This window comes from Aquarana catesbeiana, linkage group LG09 (assembly GCF_042186555.1).
Source record: "Aquarana catesbeiana isolate 2022-GZ linkage group LG09, ASM4218655v1, whole genome shotgun sequence".
Taxonomy (NCBI): Eukaryota; Metazoa; Chordata; class Amphibia; order Anura; family Ranidae; genus Aquarana; species Aquarana catesbeiana.
The window spans coordinates 208877724-208894569 of record NC_133332.1 but is presented as its reverse complement, the minus strand read 5'-3'; the positions used below and the strand labels follow the sequence as shown (position 1 = coordinate 208894569).

General features: G+C 40.9%; 1 protein-coding gene across 5 annotated transcripts in view; it reads left to right on the top strand.

Annotated features, from left to right (window-relative positions):
- Nucleotides 1-225: 225 nt before the first annotated feature.
- The window catches only part of EGFL7 (EGF like domain multiple 7), a 50199-nt gene continuing 33578 nt past the window's right edge, over nt 226-16846 (top strand). The window contains exons 1-3 of one of the 5 annotated variants that reach the window (XR_012236031.1): nt 226-441; nt 4157-4214; nt 9930-10051. The gene's annotated coding sequence lies outside the window, so the exon portion shown is untranslated. Of the gene's footprint in view, nt 442-3646; nt 3762-4156; nt 4215-9929; nt 10052-16846 lie in introns of those variants that run through there. The other 4 variants (XR_012236032.1, XR_012236029.1, XM_073599612.1 and 1 more) reach the window with 4 other exon arrangements.

Below are 16846 nucleotides of genomic sequence, written 5' to 3'. Positions count from 1 at the left end.
TTAAACAAACATGGAAGTCGTGTGGAGGAAAAGTGATCTATCTCTCCCCCTTCTCAGCTTTCTACAGCCCTCCAGTGCTGAGTGTCTTCTCATCAGGCTCCCCAGACCTGTGCTTTAAGGCTTAAGTGTTTGTTCTGCTCGAAAACTTTATCAGCCTCAAACACACACAGGATTTCCTCTCCTGGATTGTCCAACCCAGTCCTGATTTACACAGGAAGAGCTGCATAAAAAGATCCCTTTCGGACATAGAGAGTAACACTGCGGAGGCTTAAAAGCAGATATGGGTTGGGGCAGGAGAAGAACACTATCCACCATCCATGGGCACCATGAGGAGGCAGCAGCGGGCACAGCCATGGGTCTTGCAAGCCAAGGCCGGCAACCTCCAGGCATCATGGAAACTCAATGGTCAAAAGAGCACCGGTCCCTCTCTTCTCTCAGCAGGTAATATCCTATTTCTCAGATTTTTTTTTTTTACATTAGATTGACATCCAAATTCATTTCTTCTTTTAACAACTCTTCTTTCTTTAATTGTAACTATTTTTTCAGTTTATTATTTACTAAAGACACTTAGGCTGCAGCACTTAGACACCAGGCAGCTTAGAATCAATAATTTAATTACAGTCCTTCCAGCAGAGTTTTAGAATTTTATATTTAATTATATTTCATTGTCTGCAAACATTATGATGCTGGCTTTGTCTCTTTTGTTGTACATTTGTATTTTTTTTTTTTTTTATAATTATTGACAAATGCACTCGGCGGTTAATTACTGCGCTTTCTTTTTTTTTTCTTCATGTTTTTCCCTATTGTGGCTCTCTGCAGTACATAATTCTAAACAGAATTATTTTATAATTTTATACAATATATAGAGTTAGTTCATGTCCTCCCTTCATTCTAATCTTTGTGGGGTTTTTTTATATTCTTTTTTGGTCTTTTTTCAAATAGGCATAATGGATTTACTCCTATAATCTAATATCTACCGACTTTAGTTATTGAGCTAGTTGTTATAGTGACGGACTGTGATACAGACAAAGTATAACATTTCAGATTAATGTTTGGATCTATAATTCCCTCTAGATACAATTTTTTTACATTTTTTTTAAATATTTCAGAATTCATTTTTAAAGCCAACACAGTCTGAATTGCTTAGCAAGATAATGTATGTATTTGTATGATCTGAGCACTTGTTGCATCTGATTGTATATCTTTTGTATATCTATTTTGTCTGGTGCTCTGGTGCTATTTTAATGCCAGTAATGCCGTGCTTGTTGATTCTTTTACGACTTTGAAGCTGACCACAGATATCCAAGGATAGTCAGATATGCAGTCATTGCCTGATCATCTGAAAATGTCTTTTGGTCCATCTTCAGGCATAAATACACTATAATACCAAAAGTATTGGGACACTTGCCTTTACAAACACCTGAACTTTAATGGCATCCCAGTCTTAGTAAATGAGGGCTTAATATTGAGTTGGCCCACCCTTTACAGCTACAACAGCTTCAACTCTTCAGGGAAGGCTATCCACAAGGTTTAGGAAGGTTTCTAAGGGAAAGTTTGACCATTCTACCAGACGTGCATTTGTGAGGTCAGGCACTGATGTTGGACGAGAAGGCCTGGCTCGCAGTCTCCACTCTAATTCATCCCAAAGGTGTTCTATCAGGTTGAGGTCAGGACTCTGTGCAGGCCAGTCAAGTTCCTCCACCCCAAACTCCCTCATCCATGTCTTTATGGACCTTGCTTTGTGCACTGCTGCGCAGTCATGTAGGAACAGGAAGGGGCCATCCCCAAGTTGGGAACATGAAATTGTCCAAAAGGTCTTGGTATGCTGACACCTTAAGAGTTCGTATTAATATAATAATACAGGATTTATATAAAGCTGACAGTTTAAGCAGCGCTTTACAACATAAGGGCAGACAATACAGGTACCTTAGAATTTAATACAGTTACCTGTATACAAAAACGCTCTATATGAGCACTGGTGCACAGTCATTTTGGAACAGGTAGGGGCCATCCCCAAGTTAGGAACATGAAATTGTCCAAACTGTCTTGGTATGCTGACACCTTAAGAGTTCCCTTCACTGGAACTAAGGGGCCAAGCCCAACCCCTGAAAAACAACCCCACACCATAACCCCCCCTCCACCAAATTATTTGGACCAGTGCACAAAGCAAGGTCCATAAAGACATGAATGAGCAAGTTTGGGGTGGAGGAATTTGACTGGCCTGCACAGAGTCCTGATTTCAAGCTGATAGAACACCTTTGGGATGAATTAGAGCAGAGACTGTGAGTCAGGCCTTTTCATCCAACATCAGTGCCTGACCTCACAAATGTGCTTCTGGAAGAATGATCAAACATTCCCATAGACACGCTCCTAAACCTTGTGGACAGCCTTCCCAGAAGACTTGAAGCTGTTATAGCTGCAAAGGGTGGGCCAACTCAATATTAAACCCTACAGACTAAGGCCTCTTTCACACGGATGATCCGTATGTCCGTTTTTCATCCATCCGTTTTCGGATGAAAAACGGACATACAGTCATCCCTATGGAGCGTCGGATGTCAGCGGTGACATGTCCGCTGACATCCGACCCCGCTCCGATCCGAAAAGTGTAACGGAGGAAAAACCTACTTTTCCCTCCGTTTTCGGATCGGATCGGATGACGACGGACACTACGGACCGTCATCATCCGATCCCCCCATAGGGGAGAGCGGCGCTCTGACAGGTCCGTCGCTGCACAGCGTGCAGCGATGCACCTGTCATCTTCCTGCTCAGTGGGGATCGGCGGAGCGATCCCCGCTGAGCCAGCGTGTGTTCACGGGGCGGATCATGACTGATCTGCCCCGTGTGAAAGAGGCCTAAGACTGGGATGCCATTAAAGTTCATGTGCGTGTAGAGGCAGGCGTCCCAATACTTTTGGTAATATAGTCTATGTGGATGATCCAAGCACTCACTAAACATATTTTCTATCCTGTCATTTCATTGTTATTCCTGACATGTGACATGTGACATGTCATTTCTGCATTTCTGCCGCCATAGTCATGTAAGCAAATTCCTGATTGGCTTCTAAAAATTACAAGCCTTTTTTTTTTTTAGCCTGTCCATAGTTGTGTTTCTACAACACGCAAACAAAATTGAATTTATATAAGAGGAGGGGGAGCTCTAATACCTTTTTTATTAGGTGAAAATCCTCCATTTTTGTTAGGTATGATCCTCGTGTTGACTTTCCCATGGTCTCCCTGGAGAATAGAATACTGCTGTAATGTGCTTTACATTGGGTTGTCTGGCAAAGGGTCCCCATAATTGATTCCATACTTTGAGGAGTGTGTTCATAATTCTGCCAGAGAGTATCTGTCAAAGTAAAAACTTCTAAATTTGCAGCCATCAAGCTCTCTAAATCAAGCTTTGATGGAGTAAATACCTGACTTAACAACCAACCTTCGCTCCATTTTAAAGTAATTGTTACAAACTGGGATATGCAAAAACCGTCAGAGGAACAGATTGATGTTTAAGTGCGTGTTTTCTGGATTCTTTAAAAAAATAAGGAGATTGTCATAGGTTGTGTCCTATTCCCTGGGACTGTTCTACCTACACATAAAAAAAATAAAAAGTGTTGACAGATTAAAAAAAATATATATATGTATATCTCCCCTCCCTCTCGCTCGTGAGCTCTCATCGGCGAGTTAGTCAAGGACAGTCGAAAACTTTGGCGCTGCCAAGACTTGACCATGGGAAAGGACTTTTGAGGCTTACTCATCGAGAATATAGTAAACTTTTAAATCAATGGAATTACAAACACGCTGAGTTATTAGACTCTCATATGCACATATATTTTTCACTTTCCACACCCATCCTGCAGGCACCGTAGGCTTGTTTTCATTTACCAAATATACTTTTTATGTTACTTCCCTATAAACTTTATTTTATAAAGTCCAAAAAAGCTTATAAACTGAAGTACATGTCAAAGGAGACACATCTCTCCCTTGTATTTTGGCAAGATTTATGATAAATCACATTTCTACCTCCAACTTTCTGGAACTCTCTCAATATATAACTGAATGTGCTTCTAAAAATACCCAATTAAACTAAGAATAATATATTTCCCACAAAAGTTTGGCTATTGACTTTGACGTGGTAATTTTTTTCTCTTTTTCCCATGCAGTGACATGAGAAGGAACGGGGCTGGCGGGATGCTGGGAAAGTTGGTGGTAAAATAAAAGGTGAGCGTTCATTTCTTATAAAACTGAACTGTGATTGTGTTAGTTATGAGATGACATCATTTCATATCCTTATTATAGAGGTTTTATGGTGTAAACTGTGCATAGTAATGTCATGTAAAGTGCTAATGTAATGGGTAGCATACAAAAATACCCATATTTTATCTTAATAACTTATTTATCTGAATGCATTACAGTAAGATTCAGCAACATTTTCATAGTGCAGCTTTTTATCACATGACCCTGCTCTGCCTAGGTTCTTTAAACTGACCAATTTAAAGGAAAACTTTGAGGCTCCATGCATACTGGCATAAAAAATGCCACTTCTACAGGAGTTTTGTGTTCTGCCTGTAGATGCAGCTCAATGGTATCCTATGGGGGTGATTTACTAAAACTGGAGAGTGCAAAATCTGGTGCAGCTGTGCACGGCAGCCAATCAGCTTCTAACTTCAGCTTGACAAAAAAAAATGGAAGCTGATTGGTTTTTATGCAGAGCCGCACCAGATTTTGCACTCTCCAGTTTTAGTAAATCAACCTCTATGTGTCCAGGCACATTAGGACGATTAGAGGCACATATTTTAATCTCAACGTTTAGAGGCAGGAACAAAAAAAACCTTCTGGTTTGTGTTTCTGATTGGAGCTTTTAGGCATAAAAAACTCTCCTAAACTCGCTTAAACTTATCATTATTTTAACACAGGATTTATACAACGCCAACAGTTTCAGCAGCGCTTTACAACATAAGGGCAGACAGTACAGCTACATTACAATTTAATACAGTGAACTATGTACAAATACGCTCTATATGAGCATTTTTTTTTCATCCATGGGAACTGGCATTTTTTTAAGCCCAGTGTGCATGGAGCTTAACTTTAAAGTTAGTATCTTGGACTTCATATTTACCATCCTGCAAACCAGCCAATAGAAGCACCTTAATTGTATTACTACACTTGCTAGGGGTAGAGTTTTACAGATGTTAAGAGCATAGATTGTGTCTGGCATTGGCAGCGATTTGCACAGTACAGGTAACTGCAGGAAACACAAGGTGACCTTACAGAGAAATATTATTTGAAATGATTAAACCTCACAGGTCTGCTTTAAGAGAAGAGTTGAGTATTCCCAAGTAGGTTTCCTTGCACTTTTTTCTTAATGTTTTTAAGACCCAATACTCTTACCAAACACCCAATCAAAGATAAAATGGTTATTTTATTACTTCTATGTTATTTTTCAAACCTGTCACCCTCAGTGGAGCTACATCCAAGATCATCCAGTACATTCTGTAGTTTGTGATGGAGATGGAACACCCAATTTCAGTACAATTTAGACAATATTGTTCCCGGAAACTATAGGTTTTTATTGAGGAGAGCTACGTACCCCCAGACAGTTTTAACGCATAATGTCCCTCTGTGTAAACACACATATATTGTATATACAAGTGAACACACATTGATAAGACGGTACATTTATCACATTCATCTATGTGATCAGGTCTTTTGGTTAAAAATCTAAAGATGGTGGCACATCTAATCATTCTGCATGTGTATAGCCAGCTTAAAGGAAACCTATCATTAGAAAATACAGAAGATAACTTTGCAGACCTGCTTCTAAAAAAAACACTACCTGGCTTTCTAAAAATAGTGTGTCTTATAAGTCTCTGACCTGGAACAAGAATGTAGCCAGTGACATAAAAAATAAGTCATCTCTCGTACTTGTTCCTAGGCAGTGATAGAATATTGAATGGATAAGCATGGCAGCCAGGGAACTAGTATTTTCAGAATCGGGTCAGAAAGTAGGCTCTCTCAGCACAATTCCCCATTAGGTGTTATTGTTTGTTTCAGTTTAGTGTGAATACAGTGGCGTAACACCGACACCTCAATGCACCAGGCTTCCAATATATTCAGTAATACATTTTAACACCTTTTTTCCCCTGAAAATCCTATGAAAAAAACTGAAAGTCTAGGAAAACCCTGGCTAATAAAGTGTATTGGGGGTCAGTGGGAAAAATGCCTCTTACATTGGTGGCTAAAGGGAAGAACCCCCCCTTACAGTGGTGGTCAGAATGGCACCCTTATAGACAGCTAAAGTCTATCAACCACAGGTCAAGGAACAGAGGTTGATTTACTAAAAGTGGAGAGTGTAAAATCTGGTTCAGCTGTGCATGGTAGCCAATCAGCTTCTAACTTCAGCTTGTTCAATTAAGCTTTGACAGTAAAACATGGAAGCGGATTGGTTTCTATCCAGAGCTACACCAGATTTTGCACGCTCCACTTAGTAAATCAACCCCACTGACACAATTGGCAGAATGATGTGACTATATCTAATTTTTTAACTTGTGCACATTTGTAGTGAGTTGAGCGAAAAAACTCACAAATCCCAGCATTCACACAAGCAATCCCCCCCCCCCACCACCACCACCATTGTATTCTGACATCAGGACTCCCCCTGTCAGTATACACTGATCAGCTGCAATGGCTGAATAAATGCTGATTTTCCAGCAGGACTGTTCTACAAAAGCTGGTCTAATGACTGACTTCTATTGAACAGAGAGGGCTACACACAGATCAAAATGTGTCCATTCCTGCTGAACCGGACAAATTTTGATACATGTATACCCAGATTTATTACCAGTACCCCTTTAAATTCTGAAGATGTGCTGCCTTCTGCTGGATAGTTAGCATGGCATCTCATGTATAATCTCAATGGAAACACCCAGACACATAGAAGACAGTAACTTTATTCCTTTAATGTAACAAACATTCCATTTACACAGAAGATTCCCTCATGGGGTTCCCTCAGTCTCTGTATTTGCCAGAAATGAGTGAAGTACTGGGGTTATACTTTGGCACTAAATTATTTTTATTATTATTATTATGCAGGATTTATATAGCACCAACAGTTTGCGCAGCGCTTAACAAAATGACAAAAATCTAGTTTCGATGTGTCCTTCCCGCATTTTAGTGTGCCGGGATGGACAGGTGCAGCGTCTAACCCTGCTGTCTGCAGCCTATCAAAGTCTATGGCAGACTGCGGCTTTAGGGCCCTAAGCGTTCATTCCTGAATACATAGGTCCCTAAATACGAGTACAATTTGGTATCATTTTCAGTCCCCTCCAGCTGCAGCATGCCATAGATTTTGACAGGTTGCAGACAGCAGGCTTGGAAGCTGGACCTGTATATACCAGGCGCCCTAAAGCTCCAGGAGGGACACATAGCAGCAAGATGCCCCATGCGCAAGGGGCCCAAAAGGATAAAAGTCCCAGGTCATTATAAGATGTAGCGCCACATGGAATACAACAATGTGTTTTTTATTCCCTGCCCTGCACATTCATTCCTTCGTGCCCATCCCCTGCATTCTTGCTCGTCTCATGCCCATCCCCTAGCTTCCTGTACAATCCTTGCCTTCCTACTCATTTCTTACTTTCCTGACAATCACTTGCCCTACTGCACATGCCTTGTATTCTTGCCCATTTCCTGTGCTGCCCATTACTTGAAATCATGATTACCCCATACCCAACAACCCAACTGGCCTTCCCCTGCCCTCCTCTATATTACCTGCCCTCTTGGATATCACCTACTCTTCTACCAATCCTATGCCCTCTTGTCTAAGTCCAACCCATACTGTGCTCCCCTTCCCCTGACTTCCTGCTACCCTCCTGCTTGTCCACTGCATTCCTGCCCATCTTTTACTATCCTGCCCATCTTCCATTATCCTGTCTATCCTCTATATCCTGCCCATGCCCTGCCATCCTGTACATTTCCTACCTCCTGTCTATTCCTTGCTCTCCTACCCATCCAGTGCCTCCCTGCCCATCTTTTACTGCACCCATCCTATGCCCTTCTTATCACCCCCTGCTCTCTTTCCTTTATCCTATCTTTTCACCCATCCTCTTCCCTCCTGCCCTTGCTCTGTCCTTGTGGTTATCACAAGCTCCTCTGCCCATCTCCTATCCTTTTGCTGACCCCCTGCCCCCCTGTTCATCCTATGCCTCCAGCCTAATCCCTGCCCATCATATACTCACCTACCCCTCCTTCTATTAATTCTTCCATTCCCCACCCTTCAGCATTTAATCTGTCCCTCCAAGTCATTTTATGCCTTCCAACCTATCTTATGCTCTGTTTTCCAGCTCTTGCCCTTCCTATCCTATTCCTTTTCTGTACATTCTATGTGCTCCTGCCCATCTTTTATCATCCTCTCCCCCTGCCCATACACTTGCCTTGCATATAATCCTGGTGGTATAGCTGGCATTTATCTACTCTGGGAGGAAGAGGACTGTTGCTCTTCTAAGTGATGCTGTGTGGCAGGCAGATTTCCCTGATTATGTAAATAACTCCAATATTGATCTTAATGGTAATTTAAATACCGCTCCTGAAGAACATGAATCATTGATGAATATTCCCCACAAGGTCCCCCAGCGGATGCAAATGAATTGTGGTTGATTTGATTTTCTATTCAGACTGTTGCCAGACAAACATCGTAGAATGATAAACTCCCAGCTACTCCACTGCTGCAGGACATTACTCTATTTTCACCAACATGGATTCATGCTGATATATATATATATATATATATATATATATATATATATATATATATATATATATATATATATATATATATATATATATAAATATATATATATATTTATATATATTGATATATTCTGCATATTATTTCACTATGGTCCTATCTATATAGATGCTCAGAACTTCGCTATATGCCATCTACTCTTAGCAGATACATATTGATATATTCTACAGATTATTCCATTATTTTCCTATGAATATTGATCCTCAGAACACTTTCTGTCCTTATATCCCTGGCAGATACATATTGATATATTCTACTGATTACTCCATTATGGTTCTATCCATATGGATCCGTAGAACATTTCTCTGTTCCACTCATCACCTGACAGGTACATATTGATATATTCTACAGATTATTCCAATATGGTCCTATCTATGTAGATTATCAGAACATTTCTCTGTCCCATTCACCACCTGACATATACATAATGATAAAATCTACGGATTATTCCAATGTGGTCCTATCTATGTAGATTATCAGAACATTTCTCTGTCCCATTCACCACCTGACATATACATAATGATACATTCTACAGATTATTCTATTATTTTTAATTCTTTATTTTGAGAGGGTCACATCACATCCAACAAATATACAGTGTCTCCCTTCCAGGGGGTAATAGGATTATTCTATTATGACCTTCCTAGAAAACTGCAAACGTCACATTGACCCATCTACTGTCTAACATACGCGTATTGATGTATATGGCGTATTATTCCACAACTGTCCTTGATAGAAAACTGCTGTGCACTATACAATATACCTCCTGACAGATACATATTGATATAGTCTGCATCTCATTCCATAACTGACCTCTCTAAGGTTCTGCCGAACATTGCACTGTTCATCAAGCCATGCCCACATATCAATATATAGATTCTCATAAACCATTCCTCTTCCCAGCTCTAAACCACATTTTCACAAATACTATATGTGCCGCTTCCTTATCGATTTCTGTAATATACAACCAGTACCCACTGCTGTGTTTTATTGGCAGCCTCCTGTAGCCAATGCAGCTTTTTGCAAGATTAAAGAGCCGCTCTTGAATTAGCTTATTAGAGTTCATAGAATCCACATCACAGAGAAAGTCTAGAAGTTTAATCTCCAGGGCTGTCTGTTCTCTGTTCCCATAGAATGCCACCAAGAAGGGAGCCTGCGAGCATCCCAGAGGCTGCGGGAGGTTGAGGTCCACCTAGGCAGGGACCCTCCTGGTCAGCATCACCGGTGTCAAGTGGTCAATGAATGCAGAGTGCAGGTCAGGTGAAAACTCTCTTCTGTGATGTCACAGAATTCTGCCCCCTGTCCAATGGGAAAAGGGGAGGGGGGCCTTCCCATGGTATGTGGAGGGGGGAGCCCCCCCTGGACTCCTGTCACTTTCCCATTACACATCAATGTAGGTCTGAGCTCTATGGAATAAGTACAAGCTGCAGCCACAAAACCTACCCCAGCCAGCTTGGACTTTAAACTTTCACTACTAGTCTGTCTGTTTCCCTTGGGCCAAAGAGAGAAAAGCTTCCAATTTTCCCCTGTCACTTGGAATCAAAGTGAGTACCCAAAATATGAATACTTTCCTAAATGCACTAAGGGATTCATTTGTATTCTGCATGTGATCAGCTGCAACTTTACCTTGTATGTCTCCAGCTTACCCCCAGCAACAAAGGGGTTAAATGGGTAGAAATCCCTCACCACTAAAACTGAGATATTTGACATTTGTGGAGCTCAGGCCTGCTCTATGTTAGCTGACATTTCTGACAACAGGCAGCACCACACTGACATTCTCCAGATCTGGGGGATCACTGGACAGGAAGTCATCCGTGTGTTGGGAAATGTCTTCTCTTTGAAATGACAACTTCAGTTTAATTTCCTCCTGTAACCTTTACAAAATGTTATTTTATGTGAAACAGTTTTGTATAGCTGACCATAAAGGGAAACTGCTGTGCAGCTTAGAGAGAAAGAATGCTGGGACTTGTAGTTCCACAGCTGCTGGTAGTGGAGGTGGAAGGAGCATTCACTGTACAGGATTGTTTCCTCTGCCAAGCCTGTCTTTCTTGACAAAGGACTCCACCTAGTGGGCAGGCAAGTCATGATAGGTCAGTCATTGTTTATTTTTATTGGTGCATTGTATTATAATGTTATTGTTTATATGGATGAGGGATTTTCTAATTCTTTCAAAAGTTAGATGACTGTTTCATTTTAACCTGGGAAATTTCATAACTGAAATGATGTCCCATACTGAAAATATATTGGATTACTATAAACTTTTATTATACAGTTATATAGCTTTGCCATATTCCACAATGCTTTACAAAGAACTGTAACATTCACTGCAGTCCCTACGCCAGAGGAGCTTACACTCCAATTCCCCTCTAATTTTTTTATTTTTTTTTTGTATTAAAAATGTGTTTTTTATATGTTATTTGGGCAAAAAGCTGTTGTCTTTATCTGCTTTTGTAAGCTTACTTGTTTTTTGTTTATTTATATATATTAATTTTATTTTGCTCATTTTTGTTTATATGTAAATATGTTTTTATTAATAAGCTGTATGTTTGTAAGTTTTTTTATTTAACAAAATGTACACGCTAATGCCCCCCCACAGTCACACACTATTATTTCACAACTATTTACAGTAGTTCTGGCATATTAGTAGTGCTGTACAGCTAACCTAGTGGCATTTACATCAGTACCAGAGAAGCTTACACTCTAATGCCCCACCACAGTCACGCACTATTATTATATTATTACTGTTATTTTTCATTTATATACAGTAGCTCTGATATATACTGCAGCACTGTAAATAGACCATTGTGCCATTCACAGCAATTTGTACCAGAGGAGCTTACACTCCAATATTCAAGTCAAATACTATTATAATAATTTATAAACAGTATCTCTGACATATACTGTGGTGCTGTACAGAGAACACTGTGCCATTCACAGACGTCTCTGCACCATAGGAGATCACATTCTAATATCCCACCACAGTTACACAACATTTTTTAAATACATTTTTTTACAGTAGCTCTGACATATACTGCAGTACTGTATAGAGAACATTGTGCCATTCACAGATGTCTCTGCACCAGAGGAGCTTACATTACAGTAATGCCCCAACCACGTTGCTTTTTGCACCAAAAGTGCTTACACTGTAATATTCCCAGCACAGTCACATACTATGAAATATAATGTATAGCTCTGCCATACTCTACAGTGCTGTTCAGAGAGTGTTGTATTAGCTAAATCAGTCTCTGCACCAGAGGAGCTTACACTCTAATGCCCCCACCAGTCACAATTTCTTATTATAATACGTGTATACAGTATACAGTTGCTCTAACATGTACTGCAGTGCTGTACAGAGAACATTGTGCCATTCTCATCAGTCTCTGCACCAAAGGAGCTCACACTCTAATGCACCAGCCACAGTCACACACAATTATTATTCATTTATATAGATCTGACATATTTCACACTATGGCGCAGAGAACGCTGAACCATTCACATCGCTTTCTGCACCAAAAGTGTTTACACTCTAATACTCCCACCACAGTCACATACTATGAAATATTTGTATAGCTCTGCCATACTCCACAGTGCTGTACAGAGAATGTTGTATTAGTTACACCAGAGAAGCTTACACTCTAATCTCCCCACCCCAGTCACACACTATTATAATTATACATTTGTAGAGCTCTGTCATACCATACATCATAGGGGTCACTGCCTATTGCCCCCATCCCAGACACCCTCTCTGTAACCAGATTAGCAGTAGTAGTATTGATTTGGGTTGTGGTAGAAAACTTCCACCAACACTGGAAAACAGAAAAACCCCATCCAGACAGTACCCTGATGGGAAGTGATGTCAGAACCCCAGCACTGTAAGGTGCTACTCACATACTTTTCATCTGTAATTCCATGAATACCTTCCAAACTCTGCAACCCCACACCTCCCTGAGTGTCCCCATACGTCCCTGAGTGTCCCCATCCTTCCCTGAGTGTCCCCATCCTTCCCTGAGTGTCCCCATCCCTCCCTAAGTGTCCCCATCCCTCCCTGAGTGTCCCCATCCCTCCCTGAGTGTCCCCATGCCTCCCTGAGTGTCCCCATGCCTCCCTGAGTGTCTCCATCCCTCCCTGAGTGTCCCCATACCACCCTAAGTGTCCCCATCCCTCCCTAAGTGTCCCCATACCTCCTTGAGTGTCCCCATACCACCCTAAGTGTCCCCATCCCTCCCTGAGTGTCCCCATCCCACCCTAAGTGTCACCATCCCTCCCTGAGTGTCCCCATCCCTCCCTAAGTGTCCCCATACCTCCAAATCATTCACAAGGGACTTCTATTAAATGTGTCTCCTTCCAGATCTCTGTTCAGTGTACTAGTGATGTCATGGGGGAGGCCTTTGTTTCCAGTCCTACAAGTCAGCAATTACTATGTATGTGAAAATCTCTAACAAGCAGTGTCACATTGCACTTGTGTGTTTGGGGACTCCACTGACCTTTTGCAGCAAATGGAAAAAACAGGGGGGGGGGTTTAACTCCTTCACTTCCTGCCCTGGTTGATCTCACTCAGGTTAATCATAGTCAGCTGTATCAAATGTTGTGGTTATGATTTCTTTCCTACAACACAGTAATAGAAAGCAGACATGAGGATTTATCACGAAGGTTAGACAGTGGGATATATTTAGAGCTTTAGATAAAATTCAGGTTTCTGCAAGGAATTCTGGTACTGTGGGGGCTGGGCCTGTAAAAGTTTCTTACAATGTGTGTATATTGTGTTAATGTTAAAAAACTTTTTTTTTTTGACACATAATATAATGTTTATGTGCAATTGTTACAGTTTTTGTTTGCGGATTTAAAATAGGCCTCATTATAATCACTAAAAATTTGCTAAGGCAATATTATTTTTATTGGAATTTGTGCATGCTGCCACATAGTGGCCATGAGGGGGCATTACACCATCTTCCAGCCAACTTTTTGTGTTTTAATTATTGGAATAAAAGATTTACCTGTAGCTTTGATCATATGTAATAAACACCAAAACAAAACTATAATATATTGCAGCTTATCAGTTCTTTTAAGTTATGGCTGCATTCATTATCATCTGTTTTGTTTTTCCTTTATTTCCATCTGTTGATCTGGCCAGGAAGTCTGTTATTTTTCAACTTACTTTAACACACCAAGCTGTCCAGCAAAAGTGGCAGTTAGAGATTTGGGACAAACCATTATACATTGACAGTGGTTGGCAATGGTTAGCTTGTATTCATTTATGTACAACCTTTATCAAAAAAGGAAAAAAAAAACTGTTGCTATAACCGTTCAAAAGATGTTATCTGGAGTTCTGTACCAACAGTACCCTCTCTCCAGATTGACAATCCTGCTGTCCAAGGGTGTCTCCAGTGAAGGGTGCCATTATTACTGCAGAGGCATTTAGACAATTGTGCACTTCCAGTCTTTGGCAACAGTTTGGGGAAGGTTCTTTACTGTTCCAGCATGACTGTGCCACTGTGCACAAATTCAGCTCCATAGAGACATGGTTTTATGGATTTGGTGTGGTGGAACTCAAGTGGCCTACACAGAGCCCTGACCTCAGCCCCTTTGGAATACCTCTGGGATGACTTGCTAGGCAGGTCTTCTCATCAAAATCAGTACCTTGGGTTGAGGTCAGGTTCCTCCACCCCAAACTTGCTCATCCATGTCTTTATGGGCCTTGCTTTGTGCACTGGTGCGCAGTCATGTTGGAACAGGAAGGGGCCATCCCCATAGTTCCCAACTGTCCCTGATTTCGAGGGACTGTCCCTGATTTGGAGTAATGTCCCTCTGTCCCTCTTTCCTCCTCATTTGTCCCACATTTTGGTCTGATCTATATAGATGTATATAAAATGCACTACTTATCTATCAAAAAGTGTTTTCCAGCGCTAAACCTTTCATCTGATTTCTACATTGCTGCATTTGTAAATTCCAAAAGCCAATATAAAGGAATAGTAGTGGTAGAAAAAAAACACTTGTGGCTTTAACTAATGTTGTTCTTTTGTACAATTCTCCTTTAAGGGGGCGTGGCAAGGGGTGTGTCCTATGCCTTCATACGTTTGCTGATAGGTGTCCCTCATTCCTATCTCAAAAAGTTGGGAGGTATGCATCCCCAAACTGTTCCCACAAAATTGGGAGCATGAAATTGTCCAAAATGTGTTGGTATGCTGAGGCCTTAAGAGTTCCCTTCACTGCTTATTCTTTCATGGCAATACAGGACGGAAATCCAGCTTTACATAACAAAAAGTCTTCCCGCCGCCATCACAGGCCTAATATGTTTTTGATAAGTTCCTGGAACTTTTATACATCTATCTATGTGTGTAATGAAAACCTCTTTTGCATCAGTCAAATTATGGTGAATGATGCGTTATGTTGTCGGTCTGTTAGGACTTTGCGAATTGTTCTTGAACGAGGCTGTTAATCTGTGTTCCAGCTGTCACTTCCTGTATTAGCGGCACTGTGCGGCGTTCTCCTGTGACTACATTATAAGGTAAAGTGATTTGACCCCTGACAAAATCACTTGTGACAGAGCTTTGTGGAGAACGGTGAACCATTCACATCGTTCTTCAGACAAGGCTGGCTTCAAAGACACATTGCAATTATCGAGGCCCATCTAGCATTGCTCCTAGTGAGACCTAATTGCCTCTATTGATCTGCAAGTGCATTTAAGTTGTACCCGTCACTCGGCATGGAAAACTCTCCAGCTTATTGCTGAAAGGCTGAAATGTAATTTATACGTGCACACCTTTCATTAGAAATGTCATCTGTAAAAGTTCCCTTCCTTGTGTATGGATTGCTGAAGCATTATACAATTAGATAATCATCCAGGGAAGAGCAGTGACCCTAAATTACCTATGACCGGTCTGAGCCAATCAGTATGCAGCACATTCTGGGAACTAAAATTATTCTTCTAGATTAGAATATAAGATCTCTCTTCCCTGGCTCACTTCTCTGACTTCTTTAAGTGGCAACAATTTACTGTATAAATACGTTGACACAGTAAGTTTATTTCTGATGTCACGAAGGCTGACTCTTCCTTTAAAAATGCTAGTTTCCTGGCTTATCCAGTGGCTTCCATATGTATGAGTTTAGTTCCGCTTTAGGCTGATGTGTCCCTAGTTAATTTCAGCCTTTGGTTCACACTGATGCAAGGCGGGAAATGCACAAGATTCACCGCGTTTCCCTGAATGGCAATTGCATTTCAATTGCACAGCGTCTATGCGATCTGCTGCGGGTGTCAATGTTAGATTAACGACACCCTCAAACAGTTCACAAAATGTAGTGCGAATGCCAGAATCACATCGCATGGGTGTGAATAGCCCCTGGAGAGCGATTCAGGTGCAGAAAAAAAAGGGTCCTGCACCATTTTGGTGCAGATGTGATGTGATTTGAGCCATACAAATCGCACCACAAGGACATCGCATGTGATGTGCATAGGAATGATGTGCAATTCTTGTGCCAATCACATGCTGTGTACCACATGCACTAGTGTGAACCCAAGCTCAGTGTTTCTTTGCAACTAGGCAGTAGCCTGCCTGAGCTTTGTTCATATTTTCTGCACTCGGTTGGTTTCTCCTAAACTTGGAACATTGATTATTTCTGCCTGCTGCTGTTGAATTGTCTTCTGTAGTTAGTGATTGGCTAAGGCAAATAAATATTCATTAAAATATAAGTGTAGCGCTAGTGTATTAAACATGAATGGAGACCATGTCACAAAAAGATAAAAAATTCATAAATAGGGATCCAGTAAATGTTCCACACAAAAGGTGCTGATACAAATCCATCACCAGTAACAGAGACACACACTGACCCTTACCCAAAATGTGGACCACTTAGTCAAAAGCAGTCAAAAATGCTTTATGGTAATCAACTCCAGCTCTCCACACCCGTAAGATCTCCTAATGGCTGTATCCCTCAGGCTATAGCACACTCCATCAAGGACAGGCTTTCAAATGGTATGAAGGAACAGGCAAGAAGACATCTCATTGCGTAGTATGTCAATGGTAACATTTATTTTTTTTAAAGGAAGGTAAGG